The sequence below is a fragment of the Chiloscyllium plagiosum genome, chromosome 42 (genome assembly GCF_004010195.1).
Source record: "Chiloscyllium plagiosum isolate BGI_BamShark_2017 chromosome 42, ASM401019v2, whole genome shotgun sequence".
Taxonomy (NCBI): domain Eukaryota; kingdom Metazoa; phylum Chordata; class Chondrichthyes; order Orectolobiformes; family Hemiscylliidae; genus Chiloscyllium; species Chiloscyllium plagiosum.
Genome location: NC_057751.1, coordinates 4182382 through 4193411, shown reverse-complemented (window position 1 = coordinate 4193411; position 11030 = coordinate 4182382).

The following is an 11030-nucleotide window of genomic DNA, read 5'->3' as shown; positions in this document are numbered from 1 at the left end:
CGGCGATCTGAAATGGACTGCCAGATCCATTTGGTATCTGATCAGAATGGAGGAGTTGCAATGAAGGGTCTGTTTCCGTGCTGCACTTCTCCCAGACTCTCTGTGAGAGACGACAAGGCAGTCCGAAACAGGCTTCTGTCGCGGAAAACCACATTGAAGGGAAGGATCAGAGGCTCCCACCTTCTTCCTGTGTGAAGGCCCTTTTGTTGTGAATGAACAGGTGCCAACACACAGGAAGGACTTTCAGTAAACAGGGGCACAGTATTAGGTCAAGTCAATGTTACAATTTTAAAGTGACTTGTGGGCGGCACGGTGGCACAGTGGTTAGCACTGCTGCCTCACAGCGCCAGAGACCCAGGTTCAATTCCTGCCTCAGGCGACTGACTGTGTGGAGTTTGCACGTTCTCCCCGTATCTGCGTGGGTTTTCTCCCACAGTCCAAAAGATGTGCAGGTCAGGTGAATTGGCCATGCCCGTAGTGTTAGGTAAGAGGTAAATGTAGGGGTATGGGTGGGTTGCGCTTCGGCGGGTCGGTGTGGACTTGTTGGGCCGAAGGACTGTGGTGGCAAGCTTAAAGGGCCAAATCATTCCTGATGAAGGGCTTTTGCCCGAAACGTCGATTTTCCTGCTCCTCGGACGCTACCTGACCTGCTGTGATTTTCCAGCACCACTCTGATCTAAAAACTGAAGGGCCAAATGGCCTTGTCCTGCTTCTAGTTTCTGTGTTTCATCACAAAAACACACCACTTTATGTCAGCTGCTGGTTTGAGATTGGTGGCTTTACAAGAACTGGGGGCACAACTTAAACAGAATACTGTTCAAGAGTGTCTTAAACTGAAAGATTGCACTTTGGTACCGCAGAAGGTATCTAGGCAAATGGTCATAAGACACTAGTCAGACCCCAGTTGCAATATTGTGAACAGTTTTGGGCCCCTTTTCAAAGGAAAGATAGACTGTCATTAGAGGCATTTCAGAGAAGTGTCACTCAGCTGATCCCAGGGATGGAGGGACTGTCTTATGAGGAGATTTGGCCTGTATTCATTAGATTCAGAAGAATGAGAGGTGATCTTATTGAAAAATATAAGATTATGAGGGAATTTGACAGGGTGCTTGGGGAGAAGTTGTTTCCCCTTATGGGAGAGATTAGGATCAGAGGGCATAATGTTCGAGTAAGGAGTTGCACATTTAAGATACAGGTGAGGAGAAATTCCTTCTCTCAGAGGGGAGAGAATCTCAGGACTTCTTTACCACAGAGGGCTGTCAAGGTTGAGTTGTTCAGTATATCTAAGGCTGGGATAGACAGGTTTCAAAACAGGAAGGGATTTGAGAGTTATAGGGGAAAGGGCAGGAAAGTGGAGTGAGGGTGATCAGATCAGCCACGATCTCTTTGAATGGCGGGGCAGACTCGATGGGCTGAATGGCCTACCTCGGTTCCTATGCCTTATTATGGCAGCTTTCAAAGAGCATCTGCAGAAAGTGAGGTCAAGAGGTGGGGATGCTGAAGGGAGGCAATTCCAGAGCTTGGGGCCCAAGCAGCTAAAGGCACGGCCACCAGAGGCAAAGTGTCCTGAGGGCCAGGTGTAGTGGGATGATTTTGGAGCTGGGCGAATTGATGGAGGTCAGGAAGGGCAAGGCCATGGAGGGACATGAAGACAAACATGAGAAATTTCAAACCATGCCATTGTTTACCCAGAGAGCACGGGGGCTGATAGAGGGAACAGGACTTGCTGTGCATTTGGACATGGGCAGCTTTGGATGAGCTTCAGAGAGGTAAATGTGAGAGACCAGGTGGGAGAGACCTGGAATAGCCTGAGTTACAGTTGAGGTTACCACAGTGCCCATCTACCACAGAATAATGTCTGATGTCAGCATCCTGGAGTGGGACATCAATCGATCACCTTTTGATCAAGGTGAGAGTCGTGTCCACTGAGTTCCAACTGTAAAAGCACTCATTGGCTGTTCAGTGCTTTTGACGCTCCGATAAAAGCTACAGCACGGTGAGATTTTCTTTCTCATTCTGCCAAGCAGGGACACTGCCCACTTGGAAACCCTTTCCTCAACACATAAGGCAGAAAACCTCAAAACTAAACAATTGTGCTCCAGAACCCCCTGATGATGAAGCAGTGCTTTGAAAGCTCGTGCCTCCAAATACACCTGTTGGACTATAACCTGGTATTGTTTGATTTTTAACTCAAGTGTAAGAGTAACTCAAGCAGGCCATTCAGCCCTTCGGGCCTGCTCTACCACTCAATATGATCATGTCTGACCATCCACTTCCCGCTTTCTCCTCACAACCACCGATCCCTTTCGCACCAAGAACCATCTTAAACTCCACCTTGAAATCTTTCAACACTTTGGCCTGTGCAGCAGAGAATTCCACAAAGGGGAATTTTAAAAAGAAGACTGAACATTGTGGGTGGTTTGCTTTGCACACTGCAGCTGCATGCAGTGACGTGCAAGGAGCTGTTTGAGGGTGGAGGGTGCGGAGTGCAGTCTCTTCCTGTTTGTCACAACACACAGTCAGTCCAGATTCTGAGCAAAGTGCAGGATGGATGTAACAGAACAGCATCAGTGCGTAAGTAACCAGGGCTGTAAAAGAGAAGGTTGAATCCCAGAGAGGGGGAGAGGGAAACACAATGGGCAATTTATCTGGACCAGTACAAAGCCCTGGTAACTAGGCAGGCAGCAGCTGTTCAGGATCTCACTGTGAGCCTGTCCCCAAGCTGGACTGAAGGAAGATTGGTTCAGCTTGATCACCTCCAATCCACATCCAATCAACAAATGTCTGGCAGCTCATCACAGCAGCAAGAAAGGAAACTGGTCACATCCAATTTAGGCAAAGCAAAAACAGTCTACAGTGCTCAGCTTTGATCAGATAACCAGGTAGCAGGCAAGCACAGGAACTGCTGGCTCATTCAAGACAGTATCTGTGCCCAGCACACAATCTCCAAACAATCTCTTTCAAGTGTGATAAGCAATCACGTCCTCTCTTTCATTGATGATTTGCAGTCATTATGGGATCATTGATATTTAATCAACTGCATTGTCATTAATCCACCAATTACTGCAAGACTGGTCAAAACACCACAGAAGGTTCACGAGATTAATCCTGGGAACAGAGGGACTGTTTTCTCAGGAGAGACTGAGCCTCTCCTCCTTGGACTTGCAGAGATTGAAAAGTGACCTGATTCAAACATACCAGATTCTGAGGGGACCTGACAGGGGAGATGTTGAAAGATCGTTTCCCCTTCAGGGAGAGTCCAGGACTAGAGGGAATCATCTCAGAATAAGGTGTTGCCCACTGAAGACGGAAATGAGGAGGAATTTCTTCTCTCAGAGGGGAGTGAAGCTGTGAGATTCTTTACTTGGTCACTAAGTACATGTAAGGCTGAGACAGACGTTTTTAATCAGTTGGGGGAATCAAACTGTATCGGGAAAAGGCAGGAAACTGGAGTTAAGGATGATCAGATCGGCTGCAATCTCATTGACTGACAGAATGGAATTGATGGGCTGAATGACCTACGTCCGCTTCTTCCATCGTGTAGTGTTATCAGGGAACTGTATCCTCTCTGGATAGTTCTGAATTGTAAGTCTGTTGGAGTGTGAATGTGAACAGTGGTGTGCGTTTTGCATCTCAGAGATGTGCAGAGATGACAGGCTTCAGGTGGTACCTCTGCACAGGAGCTTTAATTCATGCTTTGAAATATCTGCTGTTCTGCTTCACACTCCATGACGACACTTTAGTTTCTCTTTCTGAACCACCACACTCAGATTTCACTGTTCACGCACCAACAGGAGTCAATGACAACATTCAACACGGAACGTTTGAATTCTGCAATCAAAAAGTTTAATTCCAACTGTTTCTTGCAGTCTGTGAGTTGGGAACATTGATGGATCAATGGGGTTGGAAGGGAGACAGATTGGGAGAATCTCTGTCATGTTAATTGTAGAATTCAACAGTCCATGTTTAAATGCAACAAGATTTGGTTAATATCTAAGCTTGGGCTGATAATTTGCATATAATATTCGTGCCACATAAATACTAGGCAATGACCATCTCCAATAAGAGACAGTATAACCACTAGCCCTTGACAGGCAAAGGTGTTACCGTCCGGCAATCCTCCACTGTCAACATCCCAGGGGGGGTCGGTTTCCATTGACCAGAAACTCAACTGGACTCGCCACATAAACACAGTGGCCACAAGAGCAGATCAGAGGTTAGAAATACCGCGAGAAGCTTGACACCATCCAGGACAAGCAACCCAACTGATTGGCACCACATCCACAAAAATCCAGCATCGACAACTCCCCAAAGATCCTCAGGCAGCACCTTCCAAACCTACGCCCACTTCCATCTCAAAGGACAAGGGGCAGCAGATACATGGGAACACCGCCCCCTGCAAGTTCCCCTCTGAGCACGTCACCATCCTGACTTGGAAATATATTGCCATTCCTTCACTGTCACTGGGTCAGAATCCTGGAATTCCCTCCCTAAGGGCATTGTGGGTCAACCTACAGCATTTTCACTGCAGCGGTTCGAGAAGGCAGTTCACTCCCACCTTCACAAGGGGCAACTAGGGACGGGCAATAAATGCTGGGTCCAGCCAGTGACACTAATGTCTCACTAAAAAAAAAACTGGAAAGTTTAAAAGTCATAGGATAAATAGAAGTAAATTACCGGGGATGGTGGAGATCTGATGTCAGAATTGAATACGCTGGTGAGACTCGACAGCTCTGGCAACATCTGTGGTTCGACAAACAGAGCTAACTTTTCCTGTCCTGCATCACTGTTCCTCAGAATGGACAAGTCAGTTTAGTTTACTCTAACCTGAGGGTGCTGGTCCATCAAAGGGCTGCAGAGCAGACTGACATGGATTGGCACTGACAAAAGGAATGACTCCCAGGTCTTTGCTTTCACAGGCACACAGCCTTGGGCAATGTGATTCCAATCCAAGACCCTTTCAAGAAAGGCAGGATCGAAGGAGGAAAGCAGCCACCAGAAGAGGGCAGCTCAACCACACACATCAGAGCAGAGATCACTGCAGACATACTGCTGTTCATGGGATGTGTGGACACTGCTGTCTATACCAGCATGTCTCTTCCATTCCCAATGCCCAGAGGACACTTTAATAGTCAGCCACATGATGTGGGCTTGGTGTCACATGTAGGGCAGACTATGGAAGGATGGAGTCACACATCTATTGTCGTCATTAGAAGAGCTTTTCATTGAATTCAAACTGCACCATCCACCATGCTGAGAGTTGAACTCCTAGATGAGGGCATTCGCCTGACATTCAGCATTACTCGTCCAGTGACATTCCCACAACACCACCTCCTCCATGTGCATTGAGTGAAGGGTTACCTCTGGTCCATTGGGAAGTTATTGCCTGATCATGTCCTGACCCTGTGCTGATGGGGAGAGCCTTAGACTTTGTATTCAACCACAATGGGTGCAGTTCAGGTTGCGACAGAAATGAAGAGTTATTTGGAAATGCCTCCAGGCTTCGATAACTGCTCCTTAACAGACAGGAGCACCCTCGACATTTGTGTGGAATCAACATGATAGCGACTTGGTGACTCCTCAATGCCCTCTGAAAGTGCTGAACATGCCATTACGGTTGTATCGAAGTCAGTCGAAAGTCTGAGAAACCAGACCGCCCACCTGCATGAGCCAAGTGGGTGGGAATGACAAGGTGGCCTTTCCTGATGGCACTGTCAGTTCAGCACATGCACTGCAGTGGGTCAATGAGGCAGCTCACCACTGCCTTCTCCAGGGGCAATTAGTGATGGGCAAAAGATACTGGCCCCAGTTTGTGACACCCACATCCCCTCAAGGACCACCGACCAGAGGCAGGATTGGGAGGTAAGTCAGCCTGTTTTACTGTGTTGTGACAATGGGGGTGAGCACAACCGGAGGAGGGTGAGTGGAATCGGTGTCCTTCTCAATTGTTTGTGGGATCTTCCGCGGGATATCTGGAATGGTTAAGGATTCTGGGTCTGTACCCAAAGGAGTTTAGAAGAATGAGGGGTGATTTCACTGAAACTAACAGAAATTATGAATGGTGAATGTACAGAAAATGTTTTTACCAGTGGGAGAGATTAGGAGCTGAGGGCACAGCTTCTGAGTGAAATTAGGTGGAGTTTCTTCAGCCAGAGGGAGGTTATTCTGAGGAACTGATTGCTGCAGAGGGATGTAGAGGCCAAGTAACTGAGTGTATTTTGAGCAGACAGAGATAGGTTTGTGATTGGTAAGGGGATAAAGGGTAATGGGGAGAAGGTGAAGGATGGATTTGAGAGACATATGAGCCATGATGGAATGCTGGAGCAGATTCGATGGGCCGAATGGTCTAATTCTGCTTCTGAATCTCATGTTCCCAAAGCACCTGGCAGCCCCAGTGAAACTGTTAAGGAATCAAAGCCAACTTGTAGACAGCAGGGTTCTGTAAACAGCAGCAATGTACAGTAACAAATGGTCAGAGTCTTCGTGGGCGAGCTGGCTGAGGAACAGAGAAGGTCAATCCACTGCCCTTGCTTTAAAAAAATCTGAAAATCGAGCTGAACAAGCAGAAATGGTCTCACTGGATTGAAAGCTGAACACACTCGGCTCACTCATTCTGACAACGTCATTGACAACAGTATTCTGTGCATATACTCTGTACTTTGGGGAACAGAAATGCCATTCAAGAGCATCCAAAAGTCCTCATGCTGTGTGCCATGCTCAAGAAGTACAAGCAGTTTCCTATGCACCCATAGTTTGTATCCCAGTCCTGTGGCTGGCTTCTGTACTTCAGGCTGCAGTTATGTGATGTTTTTAGTTAGTTAATGAAAAGAAGACCAGGGTAACTCTCTGTGCTGTGCCAGCAAATCTGTGGGGTTTGCTACCTAAAACCTGGAGGGAGCAGATAACCATCCAAGGACAGGCTTGGTCTGTATCCTTCAGAACTGAGGAGAAAGTGAGGTCTGCAGATGCTGGAGATCAGAGATGGAAATGTGTTGCTGGAAAAAGAAGATCTCAGGTTAGGAAGGCGGTGCTGAATTCGGTGGATTTGACTGAGACAGGGTGGGGGGAGGGGGGAAATGAGGAAACTGGTGAAATCTGAGTTCATCCCTTGTGGTTGGAGGGTTCCTAGCCGGAAGATGAGGTGTTCTTCCTCCAACCGTCGTTTCGCTGTGGTCTGACGATGGAGGAGTCCAAAGACCTGCATATCTTGGTGGAGTGGGAGGGGGAGTTGAAGTGTTGAGCCATGGGGTGGTTGGGTTGGTTGGTCCGGGTGTCCCAGAGGTGTTCTCTGAAACGCTCCGCAAGTAGGCGGCCTGTCTCCCCAATATAGAGGAGGCCACATCGGGTGCAAAGGATGCAATAGATGATATGTCTGGAGGAAATCTGCCAACTTCACCTGGTCTGGCCAACATGTCTCTCCACACCCACAGCACTCTTTACTCTTGGCTGGGCCTAGCCAGAGACATCCACATCCCACTCATGAGTTAAAAATAAATTAGATGATGAAACATATTTTGTCTCCGAGAATTGACTGCCTTTGGCATTCCCGTCCTTGAATCTTTAGATAACTTCAAGGCAGAGGGAGATAGGTTTGTGATTCCCAAGAGGATGAAATTGTAATGGGCATGCAGGAACATGGAGCTGAATTTAGAACACATCAGCTCCGACATTATTGAATGGGCAGAATGGGCTTGAAGGGCTGAGTGGTCTTCACTTGTACCTTGACTGTACATTTGCACGTCCTCAAAACTTGTGCCTTGTTCGTATGCAGTTCCTCGAACACACACTTGAAGCAAATTAATTCAACACGGCTGCCTTTGTGTGAAGTCCCAAGCCAGTGATAGCAATCAGTGCCAGAGGCAGCACAGCGTCAGAATTGTTCAGTCACACTGTGCGACAACAATCTCATCAAACTGCTTCAATCTGATTAATGCAGTGTATAATCTTCCAAAAACATAACAGGAAGCGTTGCAGTGAGCTGACAGCGTGTCTCATTCTGACACACTTGGAAGGAAATGCCAGAAAAGGGAATTAGAACAAAAAATAAACCAAACATTGCCTGCAGTTCTCAGGGTGGGTGATTGATTCCCCTGTTGCTTCGAGTATGCACGCGAGCTGCTCTACCATGGCATTATTCATCCTTGCTTTCAAAGGAACTTGATATAAGAAATACTTTGTAAACTGGAGTATGATAACAGTAGTACCAGCAGCCCTTTACTGATCTCAGTCAGGTGGATCTGCATGGCACTCTCAGGACACCATGTCCCACTGCTCAGAAAACATGAGGTATGGTCTTCCTGAGTTTAATTCACTGACAAATTATCAACTATTTTGGGAACTCTGGCTGCAGATCAAAAGCTTTTTTTTTAAAAAAACAAGATTTTGCATCGACAGCTTAACAGAAAGTGAAGCCTGTCATGTGGTGAAAACGTTCAAATATGCCGTACAACCACATGCTTCAAGATGCGCCAATCACTTGTGGTGCCAAAAGCAATCAGCCTGTGCTCTGTCTTATGGTCAGTAAACCTTTTAGACATATGTTCACGTGAGCTGAAGGGATACAGGTCTCAGTCTCCATATTACCGCAGGATCACTTGAAGCGACAGAATCCATGCAGTGTCAGAGCAGGCCATTTGGCCTATTGAGTCCATACTGACCCTCCAAAAAGCATCACCCGAGATCCACCCCGCTATAAACTTTGCATTTCCATGGCTTATCCACCGCGCCTGCACATCCCTGGACACTATGAGCAATTCAGCAGAGGCAACCCATCTAACCTGCACATCTTTGGACTGTGGGAGGAAACCATAACAGACAGTCTACTGGAGGCTAGAATCAAACCCAGGACACTGGTGTTTTGAGGCAGTGGTGCTAACCACTGTGCCACTCCATAAAAGCCAACTCCAATAAACTGTAATCTGTTCTACACTGGAAGATAACTATTTTCAAACAGTGTCCCAAGTCCATACATTCGGTGGGAGCCTCAGGGGTTACGTTTGAGGAGAGGTTACACAAATTAGGCCAGTTTTCTCTCAAATTTAGAAGATTAAAGTTGATCTGATCAATGTTTTCAAGATATTAACAGGAGGAGACAGGGAGATAAGCTATTTCCACTGGTTGGAAATTCTACAACAAGGAAGTATAATCTGAGAACTAGGGATAGACCATTTGAGAGAGATGTTAGGAAGCACTTCTGCACGTGAAGGTTGGTAGAGGTTTGGAACTCTCTTCCACAAACGGCAGTGAAAACCAGGATCAGTTACTTTGAAAATCAATGATATCGGCACTTTTGTTCAGCAAAAGTATTAAAGATATGGACAAAAGGCCTTATGGAAGGCTGAGAGAGTGAAAGGATACACTCCCACCTACCAGCAATCCACCCCACTCAGTGACAGGTTCAACTCAAGGCAGAGCCAGGGAGGAAGAGGCTGGTTAGAGAAAGGTGGGCTCAGGGCTAGTGGGAGTAGTCAGGGGGTTAGAATTGAAGGGGGGCTAGTGTCGGCAGCAGAGAGAAAGGTAGGGTAGTGTGAGGCGGAGGAGCCCTGCTTGTGTGTGAGTGCAGAGGTGTGTTGGTTCATGTTCTAAGCAAGGGGAGGGGAGGCTGGTGCAGGAAGAATGAAAACAAGCAAGCAGAGGAGGGGACAAGTGCTCACCATAGCAGAACAGAAACCAATACCCTTTGGGATGGCTCAGTGGTTAGCACTACCTCCTCACAGCACCAGCAACCCAGGTTCAGTTCTCACCTCTGGAGACAATTTGTGACGTTTGCACATTCTCCCTGTGCCTGTGTTGGTTTCCTCGCACAATCCAAAGATGTGCAAATCTGGTGAACTGGCCATGCTAAATTGCCCATAGCGTTCAGGGACGTGTAGGTTAGATGCGTTAGTCAGGCGTAAAAATAGGATAATAGGGTAGAGGAATGGGTCTGGGTGGGTTACTATTCGGAGGGTCAGTGTGGACTTGTTGGGGCGAATGGCCTGTTTCCACACTGTAGAGATTCTATGACAGTGTGCATGAATATATGGAGTTAGGCCACAGATCAGCTATGATCTCATTGAATGGGAGAAATAGGTTTGAGGAGCTGAATGGCCTGCTCCTGTGCTCTAACTGTACTAACTGTACTAATTGTCTGAAACAGAGACAGTTCTGATGAAGGGTTACTGGACTTGAAACCTGAACTCTGCTTCCTCTCCACAGATTATGCAAAATCTGTTAAGTTTCTCCAGCGAGTTCTGCTTTTGTTTCCGATTTTCAACATCCACAGTCCTATGGTGTTTTTCTGTGACACTTGTCTGTTCTCCACTCAAAAGTTCTTCAAAAAAATCCAAGGCCATATACTCATTGGAAACTTTATTTCAGTTAGCCACACTCCATAAAACCCATCCCCAATGATTACGAGCTTCCCATATTTATAAACTAATTCTCACCCCACTACCCCTTAAATTCATGTGTCCATCACTGTTGTCCTGTTCCGGCACATTTCAGGCATCCCTTCAGAATGTACAAGATGATAATACCTATCAGAATCATGAACGCCATGATATGCACATGAAGCGTCCTACGTCATGAAGGATAGCCTCAGCATTGCAGCCTCTAATAAAGGAATTTTGCTGGAGACAATGCCCACATTATTGCATGACAAATGTAGAGCATGACAAATAGTCTTTTTCCCTGAGGTGAGGGAGTCCAGAAGTAGAGGGAATAGATTTAGGATGAGTGGGGAAAGATGTAAGAGAGACCGAAGGGGCAACTTTTTCACGCAGAATGTGGTACGTGTATGGAATGGGCTGCATTGTACTGTTCATGGAGTTTCAAAATGAGACTCTCGAGTTATGAGCTTACATTGGTGTCAGGAATTGGAGACAACAAACAACGTTAGTTACCATGTCAGACTGCACATCTTGGAGCAAGTCCAACAATTGCTTCTCCTGTCATCAGATTTATTCATATTCCCTACAGTGCAGAAACTGGCCCTTCAGCCCATAAGACCCTCCAAAATATAACTCACCCAGACCCATTTTCCTCTGACT